The sequence below is a fragment of the Pinus tabuliformis genome, chromosome X (assembly GCF_031772625.1).
Source record: "Pinus tabuliformis cultivar Carrire ecotype Pingquan chromosome X, CPIR1, whole genome shotgun sequence".
NCBI classification, from domain to species: Eukaryota; Viridiplantae; Streptophyta; class Pinopsida; order Pinales; family Pinaceae; genus Pinus; species Pinus tabuliformis.
In genome coordinates, this window is record NC_142308.1 from 448,265,489 (window position 1) to 448,280,516 (window position 15,028).

Below are 15,028 nucleotides of genomic sequence, written 5' to 3' on the forward strand. Positions count from 1 at the left end.
TGATTGACAGGTTAAACGGCTAATCAATGAAGCAGTTAAGGGAAGATTTTTCTTTAGATTTTATCCGCAGCAATTTCACTATAATCCATTATCACCTGCTGATCGATGTAATTCTTTCATATTGGTCTATAACAACATTTCTCTGTATCACGTTTTTCTCATCACTTGTGCAGAACCCCGCTAAAATAAGAAATTTGAAACAAACGGGAAAGAGATCAAAGAAATCCGCAACAAAAGCGGCTCCTACAGCAACAGTGCAGCCAGCCAAAGATCTAGGGCCAAGCAAAAAATGGTTAATTTCAGACACTACGTGCCTCAGCCTTGGAAATACTAGTTGGGAGATAATTTAGAATTTAATTGAGGTAGAGGAGCCTAAGGAAATATTAGAAGAAGCCACAACTGACTCAACTAGCAAACCGAAAGCATCCCTCAGAGATTTAGCTTGTTCATATTTGCATAGAATAGCAGCACGAGAAAAGATTCTTCCATACACTGACGTAGTAAGATGGGTGGTAGAAGAAATTCCAGTTTCAAAAAGAACATTTTGCACAGTTGACGGGAGGATTTTTGGCTTGTTTCAACTTGATGATTTAAGGAAAATGTATCACTTGCATGAGCCTGCAAAGAGGTAGAACAAAGCCTTCCTTGAAAAATTTGCAAATGAAAAGGAGACAGAATCAGCCTCGATTAAGCAGTGGATACAGAATCTCGAGAAGCACAAACATGAATCATCAGGTAAGTACTCTGTGGAATCATTGTCTTCTCCTTACTGTTATGCCGGGGCTATGATGTGTAGAATGTGGGGGATACATGACTTTGTCGAGTTCACTATTGAAATGGTCCCTTTAATGGAAGTAGCGGTCAATAGTTATGTGATGGATTGGGCAAACATCTTGTCTGACAAATTAGCCACAACAATTCTTCAATTTAGATCAGATTCACGCAAAACTGCCAGGACCATTCCCCCTTTTTATTACAGTGCTTATATTATGGATATTCTTTGCTTTAATTCTGAATATCCGATACTTGGATGGAGATGGAATCTCGAAGACCCTAAGCCAATCCACATTTATCATTAGATGTTATGGAAAGCTCACTACAAAGACCATTTGTACAAAATCTGTAATGGTTTTATGTTGCCTATCTACTATGCTATTTTTGATAAAGCTACCCCTAGGATTTTCGAGGAAGCAGGGATCGACTTGACTGTAGTAGCTAATTGGTTCAGAGAAGACAAATTCACTTACATAAGGCTTTTTGGTAGCCTTACAAAACCCCATGTCCTTCCCCTGTCTGTTCCCGATAAGCTATTAGCTCGGGAATTGCCTTACCAGATAACAATAGAAGGGACATCCAAAATCCTTAAAAATTCTAAGAAGTAGATATGGCCTTCATTTCCTTTGAGATGTGGTATTTACACTCTCCATGATTACAAACATGCAAAAAAGGAAGCAGAAAAAATAAAAATGCTCAATCTTGCAACAATTCCCAACAGGCAATATGATCCAAAGAAATTTGCCTATAATGTTCTTGAACAAGCCAAACTTACAAAGTTTGATCATGAAAAGGATGAATTTGACGACTTGTTTTCCTCAACAGAATCATTATTTCAGGTAAAAACATTGGCCAAGATCAGGTATAGAGATGAAGGGCTGGAAGTGTTTAATAGTCTTAGAGAAAAGAGGTTGCAAACTCTGCCTCTGGAGTTATTAGCCACTACCCTAGCAATCTAGTCAAGCGAGCCTGAACAAAAAACTGTTGACAAACTTCCTGCTGTAGAAAAAATTCCTGAGAAAGGAAAAGAGCCAGAACAGGAGAAAGAACAAGAAAAAGGTAGTGAACATATGGATATAGATACTCAGATTGACCCCAATCTCCTTAAAGAATGGCAACAATTTGATTCCATTATAAGAAATCCTGAGAGTTCACAGGGTTTCAGCACACCTGAAGTGACAATTGGTCACAAGACAACAACAAGTACGGTTCCAATTGAAGGAACCAGTAGCCTACCCATAAGTAAAGATGTAGAGATAATTCCTAAGGATCCATCGGATGAAATTGTTTTGCATATAGAAGACATACCACCTTTAGATGTCTTTTACAGCCCTAAGCATAGGGCTGTAGTAAAAAGACAAAGGAAAAGGAGAAGGCTTGATCAATCTTCCCTTTTACTTGCACAGACAGAGATGGCTAATGTGGTATGGAAAGAAGAATTCAATCCTTCCGAAGACCTCACAAAACTCTCTCAATATGCTGGGGCCTATTTGGCAGCCACTATGGATAAAATGTCAGAAGTGAGAAATTTACTTAAGGAAAAAGATCAGATAATTGTTTCATTGGAGGCACAGGTATCCAAAAGACAGCAGAGGATAGAGCAATTAGAGCAGCAGTTAGCAACACAACAGTAAGTAAACAACCAACTAAATGAGCAATTGCTGAAGGAGAAGTAGAGGATAGATCAAATCGCAGTGCAGAAACAAAAGGAATTATCCACAGTATTGGCCAAGCTGAAGACAATGAATGAACAAATGAGTAAAACAAAAGATGAGCAAATCGCTCAACTATCACAATAGGTAGAAAAGTTCAAGAGTTTTCCTCAAACAACAGAATTCAAGTCCGAAGCTCTTCAAATCAATAAGGCATTAATTAAGAAATTAAATTTACTATGTCATAATATTTCCCTTGCTGAACCCCTCTGTGAGATTTCTTCATCAATGATTGACAAATCAGTTGATGCCAGGCAGAATTTGGAACAGGCCGATGAGACTTTAACAAACTTTCTGGCCTGGCAAGAAACCAGTGAAGGGCAAGCTGCAAATCTGCCTAAAATTCTAGAATCACACAAGGAGATTCTTTTCCTAGAATGGCAGTCACAATTAATGAAAGCAAAAAGGGAAACTTCAAGATGTAGATCAGCAACCAGTAATTTGATTGAGTTAATTAATGATACTCTTTATCTGTCTAATTTGATTTCACAGTGTACTCCAGGAAAATTGCCATCGGCTAAAGCACTGGAACAATCATGCAAACAAGATTTAGAATAGAAGGAGAGATTAATAGCAGGTATCCAAAGTTTAACTTGGGACACCTTATGGTTCTTCCTAGTTAAACCATACAGTCAAAAGGAAGCACTGAAATGTTTAACCGATGTGATCAGTTACATGATTCCCGAAATTCATGATGCCACGTATTCAGCCCAACTGCATTCACGCTTGAGTCACCCTCTAGAATTGCAACCAATGCTTGCTATCTGCCAGCTCAAGCCAAAGGATGATCAGCCGAAACAGTGAATCAATCTACTGACTGCAAGCATATCTATTTCAAGGAGATTTTCACGATTTGGTTACACCACCTAATAGCATATTTATTTCATAGTCAGTTAGCATAGATAGTATTTATAGACCATTTCATGTCTTTATAAAGGGTCTTCAATTTTTGTAAAAACTTGGATCGGAAGCCACACTATTGTGCTTTTGATATATATATATATATATATTTTTATGAAGAATGGGCCTATATTTTGAATTTTAATGAAGGATGCTTTGATGAGATATGCACTACTGCTTTTTGTGAGAGTATTTCTAAATTAGAAGGCATAGTCTGAATGCGATTGATATCGGGAGGTATCCAAATTACATATGGTACTATTATCTGTGTCTTTGCTCCATTCTTTTATATGAATCAACATTTATTTAATATTTCTATCATCGGATATATGTATGTGTTTTAACAACAGTCCTTATACTTATCACTATTGAATGTTTAAGGAATGTTATTCTTTCAAGCATATTTATGTCAATGATATATGAAGAATAGTGTAATAATGTTTTAATGATTACTTTGTTCAACTACTTGAACAAAGTAATTATCATATGAATAAATGTCTTTGTTTATCAATGGAGTCATCTATATGCCTATTTGTAGATAAAGATCATCAAAAGTTACACTAAAGTGGAAATTTCCCGGGATAGATTAGTTGTTTATAATCTTGCATTTTAGAATAAATCATTCACCATTATCATTAGATAATAGATAATCAACCACTTATCCATCATATTTACAAACCATTGGGAAACTGGTCCCATTATATCCAGTCGGAGCCACCACACCAAACAGAAAAGGAGCTGCCTTTAAGGTCCGGACCGGGTGGTTTTCCCCGATGTTGATGCAGCGATTTTCGAGGCATCAACATTTTTGGTGCTAGAAGGAGGGCTTGAACTGTGAATGGCGAGCCAACCCAAACCTATAACCCATTCTGAGAGTAAATCTCCCTCCACCTCACCTCCGACCTCTCCTTTGCATGCTGGAACTCCAGTCTTCAAACGAGAAGAAGAGGAAACAACTACCACTGCTCAACCAAAACCTATCTTAGATATATTAAGTCCCGAGTCTCCTAAAGTTCAGTCTCTTATCCATAAACTTCAAGGCTTCTCAATTTCACCATAGAAATCTGAGGTATCTCAAGGTAGTAAGACTTCACAATTCAATCCACCTCACCCTCTCACCAGACTTCAGAGTGGAAAGCTTGGAATTGAACCTATTGAATTGCCTTTACCTAAAAGGAAAAGGGTAAGAAAAACCATTGAAGGATCTGATAGTGAGACTATCTCATCATCATCCTCCATTTCATCTTTTCTAGTGCGAAGTCAACCATCCACTCCTCCATTATAGATTGTTATTCAACAGGGAATAGGAACTTCAACATCCCAACCACCTCAAACCTCAATATCATCTCCTTCCAAAACATCTGGAATTTCATCAGCTATATCATTTAGTATTAGTTCGACAATGGATCAGAATCCATGGAATAATCCAGGTGTAGTCACGATGCCTACACCATTACATCCCTTGCCAGCACATCCTGCAAAATGGTTGACGAAATTTAATCCAGATGCAGGAATACAAGACGATGAGAATATTAACAACTTCATGTTGGCAGTTAACTTAAAATGAGTGACAGAAGAAGATGTTGTTGTTAGGCTTTTCCCTTATACGCTATAAGGATTAGCTGGGTCTTGGTATTTTTCCTTGCCCTCAGGATCCATTACAAGTTGGAACATTTTTCAAGAATAGTTTTTCACTAAATATGGCGATGATAGATCTCTAGCAACGTTAATAAATGATCTTTCGAATCTTAGGATAGAATCTAAAGAACCTATAAAGGAGTTCAATTCACGATTTAATAAACTCTTGAATAAGATTCCAACCGCCTCTAGACCAAGTGAGAAAATCAGAAGCGAATGGTATATAACGGCTTTACCTTCAAATATAGCTATCTTTGTAGATAGAGCTGCAAAACCAACCCTAGCGGAAAACATGAAAGAGGCGCTTGTTGTAGAGAAACGTATTATTGCTTTAGAAAAGAAAGCTACTCTTGAAGATAGAAAATCCAAAAAAGTTTCTTTCAAAGATGATTCAAAGAAGAAAATGCCTAAAGATCCATATGATATGGAGGGTGTCCAAAAAGTTCTCAAGACTATGTCAAATGAAATGGTAGAAATCAAGAAGCGAGTAACTGAGACTCCAACAAAAAGGCCATTTAGAAACTTTAAGAAACCTGAATCAAAACCACCAAATGCTATATCCAATGTAGACTTAGATCCAAAAGAGGAAGAAGAGGAAGAAACAATTTTATCACCTCAAGAACCTGAAGAAGAGGAAACTGTAGAATGTCATGGGATGTGGGACTTTATCTTGCCTAATTCTGATACAGAAAATGAACAGGAAGCATTCCATGTGACTATTAGGAGTAAGGGTACCCCTGAACCTGTTCAAATAACTCAGAAGAAAAGGAACACAAGTACCACTACTGCTAGAGAAAAGGTTCCCATAAAGAAATCTACAACAATATCGTCCCAAAATCAACCATCAACTTCAAATCCACCTCCAACATCTAAGACATTAATAGTTGCAGATTCTGTGGACTACAATATTATTCAAGACATGAAGAAAACAAAGGCAAACATCACTATGTTTGAGCTTAGTAAACTCAAACATCAACAAAAACTCCTGCTTAAGGAGTTAGATGCTGTACCTTCTTCTCCTCTTCCCAATGCTGTATTGTCCAAAGCTGCTAATGAGTCAGGTAAACCACCTCCTGGTAGAGTAGAAGCTACTGATGCTATTTTAATTGGGGATAGATCCAATTCCCATACTCCTCCTTTTCTCTTAACCTACGAGATCTATAATAGAAATCTACACAACTGTTTGATTGACTCAGGGGCTTCCTCTAATATAATGCTAGCTTCAGTTTGTTCTAAACTGAACATTGAACCCCAAAAGTCTGCAATTCATATTGTACAGTTGGATAGAACTAAGGTCCAGGTTTTAGGAGAAATCAACTCAGTTACTATTAGGTTATCAGCTGATCCAAGAGTGGTTCAGAGAATTGATATTTTAATTGCTGATATACCTGAATTCTATGGTTTGATTTTGAGTAGAGACTGGTCTGAGAAACTCCATGGTTATATTTCCACCGATTGGTCTCATATGTGGCTACCTTATAAAGGAAAGCCAAATCAGATCAAGATTGATCGAGAGAAACACATGACCCATACTGTTACTGAATTTGAACAAGAAAATCAACCAATAGCATTCAATAACAATGTATTAGGGAATTACTCATCTGAATCATTCTTTGGCAATTTTACCGCTCAACCATCCCCTTTCTCAGTTAATAATTCCACATCTCAAATTGAAATTTTTTCACAAACAGATACATCAAGATGTGTTAAAATTGCTAAGGAAACTGTAAATAAAACTGTAGATAAATCTTTATTTTGGTCATTATATTTCGATGGATCTAAATCTAGTGAAGGTGTAGGAGCAGGATGTATTTTAGTTAGTCCTGAGGGGAAAAGACCATGTTATCATGCAGATTGGAATTTGAATGCACAAACAATACAGCTGAATATGAGGCCTTAATTCAAGGACTCTACAAAGCAATTGGTCTTAAAGTTCAATATTTGAAAGTGTTCGGTGATTCAGAAATTGTTATAAAACAAGTTAGAAATACAATTCATTGCCTTTCTAGTCACCTTAAACACTATCAGTCTTTGGTGCAGGACCTTATATCTCAATTTTTAGCATTCAATATTTCTCCCATCCCTAGGTCCCAGAATGCAGCAGCAGATTTACTAGCTAATGTTGCTTCCAAACTCCTTCCATCTGAAGATTACAGCCCAGATAGATTTTCAGTAGAATTAATTTTTAGACCATCAATTCCTGATAATGTCACTAATTGGCGAGTGTTCAATCACGATGAAGACATTTTAAATTTCTTAACTTTTGACAAATCCTATGATGACCAAATTATTGATGAAAGTGATCATGACCTTCAAATGAAGGAAAAGCAAGAAGAAAACTCAATACCAAAACCAGTGGTCAAGCTTGAAGATCTTTATGACATTAAAGACAGGTTTAAACAGGTTACTAATTCAAAGCTCCAGAGTTCCACTCTGAGATTTGAATTAATAAACCTTGGTACTGAGCATAATCCACAAAACATCAATTTGGGATTAGGACTTTCTTCAGAAGAAAGAATTGCATTCATTAGATTATTGCATAAACACAAAAATGTCTTTGCTTGGAAATATGATGATTTGAAAACATACGATACATCCATCATTCAACATACTATTCCAATGCTTTCTGAACAAAAACCAGTGCAACAGAAGTTAAGGAAGATTCATCCTAACTTAGAGAGTCAAATAAAAGCTGAATTAAACAAACTCTTGAAAGCTAAGATAATTTTTCCTGTTAGACATTCAAACTGGGTGTCCAATATGGTGCCAGTACGAAAGAAAAATGGTGACATTAGAATTTGTATCGATTTCAGAAATCTTAACAAAGCAAGTCAAAAGGATAACTTCCATTTACCTACCATGGAGCAAACACTTCATTCAGTAGCTGGTTCTAAACTAATGTCCTTTTTAGATGGTTTTTCAGGGTATAACCAAATTTTGGTCCATCCTGATGATAGACTTAAGACTACCTTTAGAACCAAGTGGTGAACTTATGCCTACCAAAAAAGGCCTTTCGGATTAATTAACGCTAGAGCTACATTCCAAAGAGCGATGGACATAGCATTCAAAGGATTGATCAATAAATCAGTAGTTGTCTATTTAGATGATATTACTATATTTTCCAAGAAAAGATAAAATCATTTACATGATTTGAAACAAATCTTTGAACGCTGCAGAAGGTATGGTATCTCACTCAATCCAAAGAAGTCCTTTTTTGCTCTTAATCAAGGAAAACTCTTGGGATTCATTGTTTCAAAGGATGGTATTTATATTGATCCAGATAGAATCAAAGAGATATATGATATTCCATTCCCTCATAATAAAAAATACATGCAGTCATTTTTAGGTAAAATTAACTTTGTAAAAAGATTTGTTCCAGATTTTTCCGAGATTGCTTTTCCATTGCAAACCATGATCAAGAAAAATTCGGTGTTTAAATGGGGGCCTGCAGAAAGAGAGGCATTTCATTCTATAAAACAATCAATCATAAATGCCCCTGCTTTAAGCACTCCTAATTTTTCAAATCATTTCATGCTATATACCCTTGCATCTGATTCATCTTATGCAGCGGTGATGACGCAAATTAACGATCAAAACTTGGAAGCACCAATCTCATTTTACAGCTCAAATCTTCAAGGTGCTGAACTTAATTACTCAGAAGTTGAAAAAAAAGCCTTTGCTGTGTACAAAGCCATTAAACACTACAAACCCTTTCTCTTAAAATCTCATACAAAAGTTATAGTTCCTTTTTCGGCAGTAAGACAATTACTAGTTCAAAGGGAATTAGGAGAAAAGAGAGCAAATTGGGTCACAACATTACAAGAATATGACTTGGAAATCAAACCAGCAAAGATTATCAAAGGCCAAGGTTTTTGTAGGTTGTTAGTAGGAGCATCCAATATTCAGGAACCTGAAGGTACAAAAGATACTGAAGAAATCAATCAGATAAGTATCACTAATCCTGAATCTCAATACACAGTTCTGATCTTCTGTTTGAAAAATGGATATGCTCCTTATAATATTTCTTATAAAAACAAACGTGCCATAAGATTGAAAGTGAAAAACTTCATAATTGTAGATGATGTGTTATTTAGACAAAATTATGATTCAATATTGTTAAGATGCTTAGAAAAACCTGAAGTGCAAAAGGTCTTGTAGGAGCTACATGACAGACTAGCAGGAGGACATTTTGGAGCTGATACAACAGCTCACAAAATCATTCATGCTGGATATTATTGGCCCACCCTGTTCAAAGATACTCATGAATGTGTAAGGAAATGCCAAAGTTGTGAAACCACTAGTGGAAGACAAAGAAAGCCAGCTTTACCGTTGCAACCAGTCAACATTGAACAACCTTTTGAACAATGGGGATTGGACATCATTGGGGAAATCACTCCACATTCATCAAAACAGCATAGGTATATCCTTACAGCTACTGATTACTTTACTAAGTGGGTTGAAGCAATTCCTTTGAAGACAACAAACTCTGAGGCAATCATTGAATTCATAGATCAATTCATTATTACCAGGTTTGGTGTCCCAAACGCTCTTATTTTTGATAATGCATCTTATTTCTCTGGAAATTCTATATTTGAGTTTGCTATCAAAAGGGGATTTAAATTGAAGTATTCTGTGAACTACTACCCTCAGGGTAATGGTTTAGCAGAATCCACCAATAAAAATCTTATCAAAATCATTAAGAGAACTATCGAGCAGAATCATAAAAACTGGCATAAATCTTTGATATTTGCACTATGGGCTGACAGAATAACACAGAAGGCCTCCATAGGCACTTCTCCGTTTAACCTAGTGTATGGAAAGGAAGTTGTCATACCAACAAACTTGGTACTTCCATCGCTAGCATTAGTGCAGTTTATTGAAGAAAGTCCCTCATCTTCTATTCAACTAAGACATGATCAAATCTTGAAACTAGAAGAAGAAAGGGAAAAAGCCAGAATTATACATGCAAAACATCAGCAGATTATTAAGTCATCTTTCGATGCAACTTCAACCAGTTCAAAACAATTACAAGTTGGTGATCTAGTTTTGAAATGGGACAAAGCCCATGAGGATAAAGGAAAACACACTAAGTTCCAGAAAATGTGGCTTGGACCATTCCAAATCAGCGAGAAGATAGGCCCTTCTACATTCATATTGCAAGATCTATCAGGAAAGAGAGATTCTCTTCCTGTTAACGGCCTTATCTTGAAAAAATTCTTCAATTGAGGAGGTAACCCCTTCTCCCTTTGTAAATATTCAATTTTCAGCAGAATTTGTGTGCATAACTTATTTTGTTTAGAATCTTAGGAAAATAAAGTTGTAAAAAGCCTCCCATTGGTCTTTGCTATATTGGAAAAGTTACTCAAAAGAAAATAGTTTTGATATTTACTTTTAAGAAACAGAAGCCTTAAAAGAAAAAGAAAATTCTAGGAAATTAGGCATAATTAGATTCTGAAAATTTTATTTTATTTTTGTGAAATGTTCTCAAAACTTAGAAGTACTATAAATCATTTGAATGTTTTAAGTAGCCTGAAAAAGGTTATCAATACAAAACAGAGACTGATTCAGTCTTAGCATTTTCAACTCCCACATTGTCATCCATATTCTCTTAAGGAGAAAATTGTTCATCCCATCCATCAAAGTTTATAATTACTCAGAGTGTAATTCTAAAATATATTTGATATAAAAGATAAGAGGTCTTATTACAAGCCTGCTTACCATGGTCATAGGGGAATAGTTCAACTGACATTACCAACACTGCATACCAAAACAGGGTAATGACTTATAATTATAAGACAAGGGGTCTCATCATGAGCAAGCTTGTTTAGTTAAATTACAACCAGTGAATGGCATTGTCAACAGCTGGCCATCAAACCAGGACAATGGCTTTTTATCTTACAAAATAAGAAAAAAGAAAAAAGTAATACAAAAATATGGAAACATATCTTTTGGATTCATTCTTTTTAATTATACTCTGAAATGGATGGAATAATGAATGGTCAAATGGTTAAAAGGTAACCCTGTCGAGACTATAGACGTTTGCTGGCAGCAGAGGCTCTACCTATGACAAAGGAGTCATTATAAAAGCTAAGTTGGAAATGTCTTTTGTTTTATCATTATCAACCAATTAAGGCTAATTTAAAACTTAGAATGTATTTAATTTTAACAAGAGAAGGAAATAGCAGAAATAGTTAACATTACTTTCAGAATCTATGATTATCTAGTTATATTAGATTTTCTCTATCATCTAAGCTTTCCAGATTAAGAAAGTTTAAGTATTTTAATTAATTTCTCAGAGATAATTGTTTCTCCCAGTGAATCGCCAATTTTTGTGCTATACAACAACCCCCCATTTCAATTTTTTTATACAAAAAAATAATAAGAAATGGGTCCCTTTTAAAATAAACATTAGATGTGTGAATAAATTGGTATTAACCCATCATAAGAAAATCCGTTATCAAAAGGATTAATGTAAATGAAGTACTTTAAAAGTGTTTTGAATAGGAATAAAGTGTGTCTTTAAAAAATTATAAAGTTCTTCGTTATTGCGATAAAGCGATCTCAAGATCGCATATCGGGAAAAGCAAATCACAAAGCACAATGAAATAGCCCCTTGGATGTCTCCGATGCGATAAAACGTATCGCCAGCGGTGATCGGAAATAACAAGTCAACATATGATTGAAGGCACTTGAATCCTCCGATGCGATAAGGCACATCGCAATCGACGATCAGCGAAATCACATTGACACGGTAATAAAACCAGAACCCATCCCCCCCATTACGATGCATTAATAAGGAACATATCTCAAGAACATATTTAAAAGGTTTGCATGCATTGTATCACCTTTTGGTGATCGGAAGATGTTTAAGACAAATATTAAAACCTTTCCTTTCACGTTACCGATCGCCGATTGCGATTTTCTTTTGATTATCCATCAAAGAAATCTAAGCCACGGTTCAACGAATCATTTGGCATATAAATGACATGATGGACATTTAAAACCTCCTTTACCATGATTGACAGGTTAAACGACTAATCAATGAAGCAATTAAGGGAAGATTTTTCTTTAGATTTTATCCGCGGCAATTTCACTATAATCCATTATCACCTGCGGATCGACGTAATTCTTTCATATTGGTCTATAGCAGCATTTCTCTGTATTACATTTTTCTCATCGCTTGTGCAGAACCCCGCTGAAATAAGGAATTTGAACGAATGGAAAAGAGATCAAATAAATCCGTAACAGCAGCGGCTCCTACGGCAACAGTGCAGCCAGCCAAAGATCCAGGGCCAAGCAAAAAAGGGTTAATTTCAGACACTACGTGCCTCGGCCTTGGAAATACTAGTCGGGAGAGTATTTACAATTTAATTGAAGCAGAGGAGCTTGAGGAAATATCAGAAGAAGCCATAGATGACTCAACTAGCAAATCGAAAGCATCCCTAAGAGATTTACCTTCTTCATATTTGCAGAGAATAGCAGCACGAGAAAAGATTCTTCCATACACTGACGTAGTAAGATGGGTGGTAGAAGAAATTCCAGTTTCAAACAGAACATTTTGCACAGTTGATGGAAGGATTTTTGGCTCGTTTCAACCTGATGATTTAAGGAAAATGTATCACTTGCCTGAGCCTGAAAAGAGGTACAACAAAGCCTTCCTTGAAAAATTTGCAAATGAAAACGAGACAGAATCGGCCCCGATTAAGTAGTGGAGATAGAATCCCGAGAAGCACAAACATGAATCATCAGGTAAGTACTTTGTAGAATCATTGTCTTCTCCTTACTGTTATGCTGGGGCTATGATGTGTAGAATGTGGGGGATACATGACTCTACCAAGTTCACTATTGAAATGGTCCCTTTAATGGAAGCAGCGGTCAATAGTTATGTGATGGATTGGGCAAACATCTTGTCCGACAAATTAGCCACAACAATTCTTCAATTTAGATCAAATTCACGCAAAACTACCAGGACCATTCCCCCTTTTTATTATAGTGCTTATATTATGGATATTCTTTGCTTTAATTCTGAATATCTGATACTCGGATGGAGATGGACTCCCGAAGACCCTAAGCCAATCCACATTTATCATCAGATGTTATGGAAAGCTCACTACAAAGACCATTTGTACAAAATCTGTAATGGTTTTATGTTGCCTATCTACTATGCTATTTTTGATAAACCTACCCCTAGGATTTCCGAGGAAGCAGGGATCGACTTGACTGTAGTAGCTAATTGGTTCGAAGAAGACAAATTCACTTACATTAGGCTTTTTGGTAGCCTTACAAAACCCTATTTCCTTCCCCTGTATGTGCCTGATAAGCTATTAGCTCGGGAATTGGCTTACCAGATAACAACAGAAGGGACATCCAAAACCCTTAAAAATTCTAAGACGCAAATATGGCCTTCATTTCCTTTGATATGTGGTATTTACACTCTCCATGATTACAAACATGCAGAAAAGGAAATAGAAAAATAAAAATGCTCAATCTTGCAACAATTCCCAACAGGCAATATGATCCAAAGAAAGTTGCCTATAATGTTCTTGAACAAGCCAAACTTACAAAGTTTGATCATGAAAAGGATGAATTTGACGACCTATTTTCCTCGATAGAATCATTATTTCAGGTAAAAGCATTGGCCAAGATCAGGTATAGAGATGAAGGGCTGGAAGTGTTTAATAGTCTTAGAGAAAAGAGGTTGCAAACTCTGCCTCTGGACTTATTAGCCACTACCCCAACAATAACAACAAACTGTTGACAAACCTCCTGCTATAGAAAAAATTCTTGAGAAAGGAAAAGAGCCAGAACAGAAGAAAGAACAGGAAAAAGGCAGTGAACGTATTGATATAGATACTCAGATTGACCCCAAGCTCCTTAAAGAATGGCAAGAGTTTGATTCCATTATAAGCAACCTGAGAGCTCACAGGGGTTTCAGCACACCTGAAGTGACAATTGGTCACAAGACAACAACAAGTACGGTTCCAATTGAAGGAACTAGTGGCCTACCCATAAGTAAATATGTAGAGATAATTCCTAAGGATCCATCGGACGAAATTGTTTTGCATATAGAAGACATACCACCTTTAGATGTCTTTTACAGCCGTAAGCATAGGGCTGTAGTAAAAAGACAAAGGAAAAGGAGAAGGCTTGATCAATATTCCATTTTACCTGCACAGACAGAGATGGCTAACGTGGTATGGAAAGAAGAATTCAATCCTTCCGAAGACCTCACAAAACTCTCTCAATATGCTAGGGCCTATTCAGCAGCCACTATGGATAAAGCGTAAGAAGTGAGCAATTTACTTAAGGAAAAAGATCAGATAATTGTTTCATTGGAGACACAAGTATTCAAAAAACAACAGAGGATAGAGCAATTAGAGCAGAAGCTAGCAACACAGAAACAAGTAAACAACCAACTAAATGAGCAATTGCTCAAGGAGAAGTAGAGGATAGATCAAAGCGCAGTGCAGAAACAAAAGGAATTATCTACAACATTGGCCAAGCTGAAGACAATGAATGAACAAATGAGTAAAACAAAAGATGAGCAAATCGCTCAACTATCACAACAGGTAGAAAAGTTCAAGAGTTTTCCTCAACCAACAGAATTCAAGTCCGAAGCTCTTCAGATCAATAAGGCATTGATTAAGCAATTAAATTTACTATGTCATAATATTTCCCTTGCTGAACCCCTCTGTGAGATTTCTTCATCAATGATTGACAAATCAGTTGACGCCAGGCAGAATTTGGAACAGGCCGATGAGACTTTAACAAACAATCTGGCCTAGCAAGAAACTAGTGAAGGGCAAGCTGCAAATCTGCCTAAAATTCTAGAATCACACAAGGAGATTCTTTTCCTAGAATGGCAGTCACAATTAATGAAAGCAGAAAGGGAAACTTCAAGATGTAGATTAGCAACCAGTAATTTGATTGAGTTAATTAATGATACTCTTTATCTGTCTAATTTGATTTCATAGTGTACTCCAGGAAAATTGCCATCGGCTAAA